The sequence below is a fragment of the Phocoena sinus genome, chromosome 14 (genome assembly GCF_008692025.1).
Source record: "Phocoena sinus isolate mPhoSin1 chromosome 14, mPhoSin1.pri, whole genome shotgun sequence".
Taxonomy (NCBI): Eukaryota; Metazoa; Chordata; class Mammalia; order Artiodactyla; family Phocoenidae; genus Phocoena; species Phocoena sinus.
Genome location: NC_045776.1, coordinates 41,095,501 through 41,107,541, shown reverse-complemented (window position 1 = coordinate 41,107,541; position 12,041 = coordinate 41,095,501). Strand labels below are relative to the sequence as shown.

The window sequence follows — 12,041 nt, the reverse complement described above, 5'->3', positions numbered from 1 at the left end:
GCATAATGAAAATATTTGCCAGATTACACATCTAATTTTCTATCACACGTCCAGTAATGCATAATTTGCTTCTCACTGATAATTCCCCAAAACTCAAATACTTAAAATATATTTAAAATAAAAGAGTTACTAATAATATCATGTGAGTCCCATCACTGCTATTTCTCTTGAAATAGTTTCAACTATATCATAGTTGAAAACTATCATATAAATTTTAAGAGAGGATGGTTCACTAAGAAAACTAAGTCTTGGGGTCAAGAAGAAACAATGCTAAATAAACAGGTTAAAATTCTAAGCTCTAAGGAAACCTTAAGAGAAGAACTTGGGAAAGATATCGTGAGGATTTGTAATAAAAAATAAACAGGAAAAAAAATCGCATTTTTGAGCCTTTTTTCCCCACTCTCCACTGCGAAGAATGACAGAGAAAAACTAAAGGCAAAGAAGATTCCTGATATTCTCTATTTTGCAGGTGGTAAGAGAAGCACATGTCTCCTTCCTGGTATGGGTAATAGTCATCCCTTGGGACCTTATTAGCTACAGTAAAAAAAAAAAAAATTAGTCATCACCTTTAAATTTCCTACTTGCTTAAAGCAATTTCTAGAGAGAGGATATACAGGTGTAGCATCCTCTAATAAAGTCATGGCTTCTGGGATTTTCTAAATTTTGAAAACTTCTTTCCAGCTATTAGAAAAGCATTATATGTAATTTTTCATTCTTTTTCTTATTTTTTTAACTAATAGGAGTGACTGTTATTAGACAAGGTTGGAAGACATTGATAGCATCAATCAAAGTTAATTTCTTATTCTCCTTTCAAAATCTACCTCAGGTTTGTTCCACAAATCATTATATTAGCTATAGTAAAATGTGGATTGCTGTCCTTAATATTTATTATACAAGGCTAAACTTTACAATCCTATAGTTAGCTCTTACTAAGAGGTATGAGATATCAGTGATTCTGTCATAGATAAAGCAATAGTTTTCAAAAAGGCTTTGAAACAAAGAGGCTTTGTTGCAGTAAGTTTTGCATGCAATTTAAAAGTACAGAATCAGGCTGCAGGATAAAATTATATATAGACATGCATTCAGGACCAAACAGTGAAAACCTTTTTCTACAGGTCACAAAGTTTGAATATCTTTAGTATAGTTTGATGTTTTGACTCAGATATTGACCCACAGACTCCTCTGTAGACCTGATTATAAACTCTACCCTTTCTTTTCTCTGGCTCTAATTTACTTACTCTTCTCTACAACACATTCAGGGAAACCTATGAATGAAGTCTGCGTAGAGAAAGAAGCAAGTTCCCTAGCTACCAATGGTACCCTCACTTTTAAAAATGAAAAGCTCTCAAGACCTCCCTCCCACCAAGCCCCTTTCTCTCTGTAAGTTTAAAAAAGAAAATTGTGCCAGAAAACATGATCGTGTTTTCTAAAGCTTAAAGGAATATCTCCACCATTTCCTATCCCAATTGTTATGAACCCCAGTGTATTCACATTGAAGATCAGATGTTGGAAAAACTGTCTACGGATCTTTGATTAGAAATCTCCCAAAGTTGTAGGTAAAGTGAAAGGAGAGGTAGCATGTATATTCACGGACTGTTTATGAAACAATCAAAGAAGTAAGAATAAGAAAGAAAAGGAAAGAAAATCCAGAGCGGTATTGAGACTTAAATTGGTGGATGAGGGATTGTGAGTGATTGCTATCATATATATTAAGCACCTAATATAGGGCAAGTTTCTGTGTATTAGTTAATCTCCTTTAATTCCCCAAACCATTCCTTGAAATACTTATTATAGAGAAAAATTCTATCTGCTAAAGAAAAAGTGTATCTGCTAAGGCCTTCCTAGATGGCCACCCCTACCTTGTCACATACTCCTTTCTGTTAGCACTTGTATGGCACTAACCTTCATCATAGTACTTTCCACAGTTGGGCAATAGGTGGAATAATACTGCGGTTAAGAGAATGAGTTTTGCAGCCAGAAAAACATAAGTTCAAATGCAGGTGTGTCACTTACAAGTTGGGTGGTTTGGACATAATCTCTGAGCCTTAGTTTTCTCATAGGGATGACAGGGACAGGTATAGTATTTACATTACATGAAAACTGATACGATTAAAGAAGTTAATGTTTGCAGAGCATCTAGCCCCAGTCTGATCTATATCAAGAAAGAGTTTGGTATCATATTTGAGGGGAGACACAGCCTCTGGTTATCTTCGTTTTCCTGAAGTGTGCCCAAGCAGAAGGACGTCCAGAGTGATGGTTTTAAATGCTCATTGAATGAATGAATCAATGAATGGATGGATGAATAATCTTTTGAATCTCATGACAGCATTCTTTCCATTAAAACCCCCAATTGTCAAAATATTAGACAATTTAATTAATAACCTACTTCATGTAATTGTTAATAAATGATTTTCACCCCCCTCCCCCCACAAAAAAAAACCCCTCTAATTGTCTTCATCATTTTCCTTTTCCTGGAATAGAATAAGTTTCCGTAATCTTAAGTGACTACTATCATTTATTAAACACCAAGTGTGGTGCAAGTGTCTTTACATTAGTTATCTCCTTTAATTCCCAAAATAATTCCATGATGTAGTTACTATACATAACAATTGGACCAGACTGTGTCCAATAGCCTGCTTACTTATAACACAAGGCTTATGTGTACATAGAAACCCAAGACAAGACAATAAAAATAATTGTTTCCTCATCATTACTTCTCCATGGAGCATCCAAAAACGAGTTTCTATAATGATTCATCTTAGAAATAAGAATGTGAGATAAAGAGTGAACTGGGGCTTCCCTGGTGGCACAGTGGTTGAGAGTCCGCCTGCCGATGCAGGGGACACGGGTTCGTGCCCCGGTCCGGGAAGATCCCACATGCCGCGGAGTGGCTGGGCCCGTGAGCCATGGACGCTGAGGCTGTGCATCCGGGGCCTGTGCTCCGCAACGGGAGAGGCCACAGCAGTGAGAGGCCCGAAAGAGTGAACTGGAATAATCCTATGCTATTAGTTATACAACTTTAAAAATATTTCTTGACCTCTCTAAGCTTAACATTCCTCATTCAGAAAACTGAGACATAACAGAAATTATATGTGTCTGGCAGTATTTGATAATTAAATGCCATAATGTGTGCAAAAAGGTACACTCTATAAGGATAAAAGAATTAATTTTCTTTGAGGAGAGAGGTGGCTGCCTCCCCACCATCCCCTCCTCAGGGCATCTTTGGAAAATATATAGGTGTGATAAGAGGACAAACCTGTTGATTTTTCCATGTAAGACTGGGACTTCTGACCCTTCAAACTGTAAATGCATGCCTCCAGAATTAGCTCAGGGCTTTCTTTCACAAGACGAACAGGAGACATCACAGATGAATCTGTTTATCTCTCAAAGAGATAAAGAAGTTGGAATTGTTTTTTATTCTACATTACTGTATAAATATGTGTGAAATTGTTCAGACTCTGTAGTCGTTTTCATGTCACCTTACATCCTTACTCTGTAATAAACTCTTTTCTCTCTTGCTTCTATATAGGTATAGAGGGGTCTTTTAGGGGGCAGGATTGGTTTTATTTCCCCAACAATTATAAACATAAAGTACAAAAAATGTTCATTGCTGAGGCTGCTATCGTAATCATTACAATTATTATCATTTCAGGATGACAGTAATAGAAAATTCTGCCAGTTTTCCAGATAAAAAAGGCAATACAAAATACTTCTGTCCCTAGCTAATCGGGTAAGCTACAAAAGTGGTTTTCTCATAAATTCAGCTAAATATATACTTTTTTCCTTTGTACTGAATTTATTTTTATCATATATTAATGCCAAGAGCAGAGTACAGAAGTTCCCTAGTTAAAAACTATTAAATTTTAGAATTATCAGACTCCAGTAATGAAAGTTAAACTTCTTTTTGATCACACTAAAAAAGTTGTACTTCAAAAGGAAAATACATGTCAAGTTCTCACATATTCTAATTGTTATATACAAATATTACAGAGGAAACAAAATACAGAAAGTAGTAAAATAAATGCTAAGATGCTAGGAAGTTTCATGTAGTAATGTGACCTTCTAAAATAAACTACATTATGAGTAAGATAACTACTATAGGGACTTCCCTGGTGGCGCAGTGGTTAAGAATCCGCCTGCCAACGCAGGGAACATAGGTTCGAGCCCTGGTCCTGGAAGATCCCACATGCCACAGAGCAACTAAGCCCGTGTGCCACAACTACTGCAGCCCGCGCACCTACAGCCCATGCTCTGCAACAAGAGAAGCCACCATAAAGAGAAGCCCGCGCACCGCAACAAAGAGCAGCCCCTGCTCGCCACAACTAGAGAAAGCCCGCACACAGCAATGAACACCCAATGCAGCCAAAAAACTAATAAATACAATAAATAAATTTATAAAAAAGCAAGATAACTACTATAATTAAATGCAGTATTTGTTTTTAAGGCTTATCTATCAAACAAGATGTCCAAAATCAAACTCACAGCTCCCTCAATTACCATCGCCACTCTCCTCCCAAACCCCCTCCTCCTACTGACTTTCCCTCTGTCTAGTAATAGCACCCATGGGTTTCAGGTTTGAAGGTTCTTTAATGCTATCCAATCATTGGCCAAGTCTATCTTCTGCTTGTTTTATTACACCCCTTCCCACAGATATTTTGATTTTCTATCTTACAGTCATTCTCACCAGACTGTTTTGATGAATGCCTGAACTTTAGCATTTTGCTCTATAATTCTTACCATCTGTCTGGTCGCCTGTCACTTGTCAGAGGTCAGATAAACCTTGGTTGTATAAATTCACACATGAAGGTCCATAGACCACATGTGTATAATTTCTTTTTCATCTCTTCCCTATGTTTAATTGTCAGTGTTTCTATGCTAGCTTAGGCTCTCCATCCTATTCATTTCTCTAACTATCACTCAGACCATCTATTCATCCTACCCCACATGTGTAGGATGCATCTTCACCGAGAACGGCTCCTATTTTTCACTCTTGGTTCACAAACGCTCATTGGTCCCCAACTGCCCTCAAAAATATGTATCATCAAAAGCACAAAGCCCAGACTGATGTTCTGGTCTTTCTACAACTGGATTTCAACAACTGCCACAGCCACCTTCCCCATACACTATGCACCATGCCACCCATTTGCTTACATGCAACCCTAAGAAAACAGAAATTTAGCGTCTTACATATTTGTCCTGAGACATACAAAGTAAAACTTAAAGAATTAAAGTAAAATTTGAAGAGAAGATTTTTACATCAACATTAAGTCCCAAAATTTTAAAAAGAGAAGAGGCATCATTGCTAAATCACAGTTCTCAAGTGGCCTTCCAACCGACAATGTCTCACAGAATCAAATCTTACATAAATAGTTAAATTGAACCTTAGTTTGATTTTTAAAAGCAAATACAAAAAGTGTTCATATCACAGTATTACCCTTTGTGATGAAGATTTTTATTTTTATTTTTTTTTGCTGTACGCGGGTCTCTCACTGCTGTGGCCTCTCCCGTTGCGGAGCACAGGCCCCGGATGCACAGCCTCAGCGTCCATGGCTCAGGGGCCCAGCGGCTCCATGGCATGTGGGATCTTCCCGGACCGGGGCACGAACCCGTGTCCCCTGCATCGGCAGGCGGACTACCAACCACTGCGCCACCAGGGAAGCCCAAGATTTTTATTTTTAATATTTACTATAATACACATGCCAATCATCAACCATACTGGGTAGTTTTGGAACCTATCCTCAGTTTACATAGTAACTGACCATTAGGAAATCATGTATTAATGCCTCCCACGTGGGTTTGTTTGTTGAGTTCTCCAGCATAAGTTTATGTTGTAATTTTTCCTGTGTCATTGTTTCCTCTTTCTCTTTTTGTATTATGGTTCCCCATGCAAAAGCTCAGACCATTTCTAGATCTGCTACTAACCCCAGAGCTTTCAGAAGACCTTTACAGCCTGAGGATTTTTATCCTTAAAACTGACTTTTGGACTTTCCAAATGACATTTCAAACCTCTGACTCCTGTTCAAGAATGGAGCAACTCGCTCTTTCAAAAACTCCTGAAGCAGTACCTTTCAAGGAATAATTAGGCTTTGGAGGATGACCTGTTCCCTCTCCAAGCAAGACCTTGACAGACTAGGAGCCCAAAGCAAACCCTGCCTCAGGGATGTGACAAATTCCCACTAGTCTTCAACCTACAGCATCTGGGTCCAGTTCAATCACTACTGTATTTCTAAAATAATGATGATGATGATGATGATAATAACCACCACCCCAGAACACAGGAAATGGAAAATTCTAAGTGATATAACAAGTTTTGAGGGTTTTTCTTTACACTGGTTAAGAATACCTCTCAAAAAACATTGGTTAAGGTTGTGAATGGACTAAATCCTTGACTGACTTTTCAATTATTATTCAATTATATATTTGTACATTTCATTCTGTTATCTCAGTAAATGGTGCCCATTTTTTATTAGCCATCCTTCTTCTTTCCCAGTACTGTTCTGCATTCTGAGCTTAGCATCATATAGTAGACCTGAAGTTTCTCCCTTTTTAGCATAAGGTCATTCATTGGTTTGCTCACTTTTGCCCAAAGTCTAGGAAGAGAGATAAGTACCTCTAGTTTGCTTTCTGCAGGGCTGGGTGTTGAGGATGGGGGTTGGGGGGAGAACAGCAAATTTGCTTTTCCTGTCTGTGATTTTTAAGGGTCCTACCCTGAACTAGCGATAGAAATCATAGAAAAGAGGTTGTTGGAATAATTTGCAATCTTTTAATGAAAGGGGTTCCTGACTTCCTGCTTTGTCTCCATTTTCTTGAGAGCACCAGGCTTCTGCACGGTTACAAGTTGAATGCTATTAAGCCAAGTACCGCCCTTATGGTTTTGTGTGTTTTTCCTGACATATGATGAGAATAATTTTAGGTAGCCTTTTAATATAATTGTTCCTTTAAAGCTAAGACATGTAGTCTATTCTAGCATTAAGTTTAAGAGAAAAGCAGTATATGTGTGATGTGCTCTGCTTTTCCAGCAACACCTAAATCTCATTCATTCTGATAAAGCAGCACATATCAAATGGCAATTAAATATTTTTTATGATAATGGCTATATTTAGCATAGACTGTGATGGTAGTTGTGTGCTAGTACGTTAGTAGCCTAGGATTTGGTCCATGGGAAACAAAACTCACTTTCTAAATACACACTGTACATATATGGTCACAATCAAAACATCTGAAAAACATGATGAACACGGCATGATACAGCCTTTACCATGAATGTTTTAAATGAAAAAACATATATACTTTCAGGGTAATATACACTGATAGTCAAAAGCACTCAGTTTACATATTAGTAATATCATATGTAAAATCTATATATTTTTGGAAAAGAATATTTTAATTTTTGGATGTGGATTAAAGTGTACTTTGAAGTAATTAAGTTTTTGAAAGACTGGGCATTTCCACAATAGCTATCAAAATCAACCATTTCAAATCCATAACAAGGTTTCCCAGCACTTTAGCTAGAATACATTCAATCCTTACTAACTGCATAAAAAATGTACAAATTCAACCAAGGGGGAAGAAAATCTAAATAAATCCATATAGACAGCCCCCCAGAACAAAATCCATTTGAGGCAAGCAACAGAAAATCCTGAAAGATTTACACATCGCACATGCTTTATGCTGAGAAGTTGAAGTAGCAGCTCAAATAGAAGAGCTAAATAAATTAATCTTAAATAAATTAATCTTACCCAATGAATACCTTTTTATAATTTTATAACTACCTTAAAAGAACTCTACCACTTGTATGCTTCTAAAAATATTTTCAAAAAATGTATGCATAACAGAAAAAGAACATTTACAATCCTAAAATGAATTCTCATCACTTTGAGTGTTGAAGAAACACACCTGCTCAGACATATAGGTTTTTTCATGAGTTTCTTTTTCTTTCTGTCAATGAAATTTTAAAGTTAAATGCACAAAAACCTAGGGTAAATAAATTAAGTGCCCAAAGCATATAATACATACATATATATATGTATATATATATATATTGTTTTCCTATCTAATTTTGACTTGCTCCCAGGATTTTACATGGACATTTCAAAAGTATTTAAAATTTTTCCTCAATTCCTGATGTGGTCAACCCTTTAAATACCATCTAAACTAAGAAAACATTGGCAGTCTCATCAGAGTCTCCTGCTGTCCTTCTACTGCTGCATGGGACAGTCTTCAACAAGACTTAGACAAACCTCATTCATCAATATTCTACTCTGGAGGAGCTGACACTTACTGTGAATTCTGCTCTTCAACTTAAATACCAGTGTCTGTGGCAGACCAATTCTATCATGGCAGAGACAGCATCCCTCAGGCGAGGTCCAACCTTTCTCTCCAAGTGCACCCAGGGATTAGTCTGACTTCCCCTAAATTCTCTCCTCTGCACAGTAAGAGCTAATCTTTCCTGTATGAAGCAAGAGATGGTGTTGCTATGACAACAGAGCACATTCTAGCAGTGGGACTACGGAGATGAGCCTTCAAAGACTCAGGGAAACATTCACTCAGTTTTCCTCCAGGGCTATGGGCTCCTTCCTTTAGGATTTAATCCCCCAACAAGTTTACTGACAGGCTAGGTTGCTGATTATCTATGCATTTTGCTACGGGGTGATCACTGGTTAAGAGCATGGCTGGAAGGTCACAGCATTCTTTAATAAAAGTGCCATTCTTGGTTATATTAAATTTCCAATTTTAAATGCTCTGTATAGCTCTTTTAAAACACTGCCCTCTCTTAAATTTAAATCATCCTCCTTACTCTAAGTTTTTCTAAAATGATATTAGTATGTTGCGAATGGCATTATGAAGGGGAAGGCTTTATCTTTTTTTGTTGTTTGTATATCATCACCATTGTATCAACTTGAAGGGTAGATACATACACACACACACACACATATTCATTTTCTCTCTCCAGCATAAACGTCTGGAGCCTGGAGGTTTCAGGGTGGGGGAGGGTATATGCTAACATAAGCAAATCCTTGCAGCTACATTTTGCATACATATATTAGCCACAGAATAATCGCAATAAGCATTAATCATTTAGAAAAATAATCATCAGTGGAATTTAAGTGTCTTTGCAACAGCAGAAGAGATCTAGTATCAGGTCATACTGTATGAGGGCAGATTTATATATCATTTTCAAACAGCAGTTATATTTTTGGAAAATAATAAACATATACATTATTAAATATTTTAAATAGTCATTAATGCATTTGAACTGCCCTAATTGTGTCCTATTTTGAATATTCATTTTTCTTCAGAAACATTCCTGTGCATTCAAACACATCCATTTCCTTCACTGGAAGGGAAAGGACACAGGGCCAGTTTTCCCCTCTGCAGCCAAGGTTCAGTTTACTACCACCGTGAATGAGGATTTCACCCAGGGAGTCATCCACACTGTCTTTTTTACTCCTTGATTTCCCCATTATCCTTTCCATTTCTCAGTCCTTTATGTCAGGAGCAGCTCTTACTAAGCAACACCCTTCCCCCACAGGGAGCTGTGATTACTCGCCTTTGTGGCTGAAGCAATAGAACCTGCATCATCTACATCTACTCTTTCCAGTAAAGAAGGGAAACAGGACCCAGGGATGTTGCTGTCACTCAGAGGTGAGGGAATCTACAGGTTCAAAACATTCAATGTCCTACTGGTTTTCTAGGAAAATCATCAGGCTGTCTTTAGTTATTTCTTGTTTATCACCCAAATATGTATGAAATGCTTTAAGATATTAACAAGAACATCAATATTGCAAATAACAAAGATATTTACATTTAGTAATTCATATCAAATGAACAGGGCATTTGAAAACTCATTTTGATTTGTGGTTTTGACTTCTAACATAGTAAGAAATAACAGTTAAATTTGTTTAATGTGTACCTTGGGATATATCTCCAGGACACATATGTACTCACCTCATAGGTGTATGCAGAACTCTTCCCCCCCAGGATCCTACCCCCAGAGCTTGTTCTGAAAATACATTCTCATAATTCAAAAACTTATGGCACCTGTTTTCATTATGTTCATTATTATCTAATTAGTAAGAGGCTGGTTTTTTTTTTTTCATTTTCACTCTCATCTTCAGGGAAACTGGATAAATGCCAAAGCATGTAAACAACATATGGTTTACTTTCAAAATCAACCAACCAGAATTACTTATTCCTAAAGAATCTCTTAGCTCAAAAAAATATGGTGAAGAAATAATTTCCTGCTCTAATAGCTAATGTTTACCATCTGCTATTCCTTTACGACTAACTACCTGGAAATCAATCATGCTGTGTATTTTCCAGCTGCCCTGCCCCCAAAAGACAATATTATTTATTTTTTAAAAGTTTTTTAAAGTAGGTCATGCTGAAAGTGTCACAACTTAGATTTGAATTTTGCGAGTTATAACCAACCAAGCTTATATGAATGCCAGCAACCACAGCTGTTAGAAGTTTATCATTTTCTCCACTGTATTATTTTTTGAGCCCCTGTTTTTCAACATAATATCAGTATATCTGTTAAACTATAACAATGTTTATCTTAGGGAAAGCTGGTAGAAAGAGTAGGGGAGAGAGCATTTTTCTGAAAACTCATCTTGAAGATGGACACCAAAGCAGTTCTGAGGAAAGAGGCTAAGACACTAGAGCCCATGGAAGGGGGGCAAAGAGTGGGTCAAAATCCATTTTTTCTAAGCAGCCCCCTTTTGTAGAAAGGCTTAGATACAGCCTCTAGACTTTGGCTGGACAGTGAGCAAAGACTCCAATGACAAACTATATGACTAATCTATCTGTGCCTCAGTTTCCTCCTTTCAAAATGTGGAAAACAATAGCATAATAGTACTTATATCATGGAATTCTTATAAAAATTCAAGGAATAAGTATACATAAATTTCTCATGAGAATGCCCAGCAAGAGAAAATGCTACTTAAATGTTAGGTAATATTTAGGATTTGGAAGCGAGAGACTAAATATTACTCATCTTTGTCCCCCTGTTCCTAATGTAATATCTGTGATAGGATATGTACCCAATGTACAAAAATATTTTTCATATCATTTTTATGGTGTTAATATATAATAAAGCAAAGTGACTATATAATAACTAGGGATTCTAAAATAGATCAGATACAGGCCAATATCACTGATGAACAGAGATGCAAAATTCCTCAACAAAATACTAGGAAACAGAATCCAACAGCACATTAAGAGGATCGTACATCATGATCCAGTGGGGTTTATCCCAGGAATGCAAGGATTCTTCAATATCTGCAAATCAATCCACGTGATAAACCATATTAACAAATTGGAGAAAAACCACATGGTCATCTCAATAGATGCAGAAAAATCTTTCACTAAAATTCAACACCAATTTATGATAAAAACCCTCCAGAAAGTAGGCGTAGAGGGAACTTACCTCAACATAATAAAGGCCGTATATGACAAACCCACAGCCAACATTGTTCTCAATGGTGAAAAACAGAAACCACTTCTTCTAAGATCAGGAACAAGACAATGTTGCCCACTCTCACCACTATTATTCAACATAGTTTTGGAAATTTTAGCCACAGCAATCAGAGAAGAAAAATAAAAGGAATCCAAATTGGAAAAGAAGAAGTAGAGCTGTGACTGTTTGCAGATGACATGATACTATATACAGAGAATCCTAAAGATGCTACCAGAAATCTAATAGAGCTAATCAATGAATTTGGTAAAGTAGCAGGATACAAAATTAATCTCTTGCATTCCTATACACTAATGATGAAAAATCTGAAACTAGAAATTAAGGAAACACTCCCATTTACCATTGCAACAAAAAGAATAAAATATCTAGGAATAAACTTACCTAAGGAGACAAAAGACCTGTATGCAGAAAACTATGACACTGCTGAAAGAAATTAAAGATGATACAAACAGATGGAGAGATATACCATGTTCTTGGATTGGAAGAATCAACATGGCAAAAATGACTATACTAGCCAATGCAATCTACAGATTCAATGCAATCCCTATCAAACTAGCAGTGGCAT

The 12,041-nt window shown here is 36.8% G+C and overlaps 1 protein-coding gene across 11 annotated transcripts in view; it reads right to left on the bottom strand.

The window, feature by feature from the left end:
• The window catches only part of NOL4 (nucleolar protein 4), a 401,358-nt gene that overhangs the window by 207,478 nt on the left and 181,839 nt on the right, over window positions 1-12,041 (bottom strand). For 2 of the 11 annotated variants that reach the window (XM_032602671.1, XM_032602672.1), the window contains exon 1: window positions 8,282-8,455. The exons of the other annotated variants lie outside the window; for them this stretch is intronic. The gene's annotated coding sequence lies outside the window, so the exon portion shown is untranslated. Of the gene's footprint in view, window positions 1-8,281; window positions 8,456-12,041 lie in introns of those variants that run through there. 11 annotated transcript variants of the gene reach the window in all.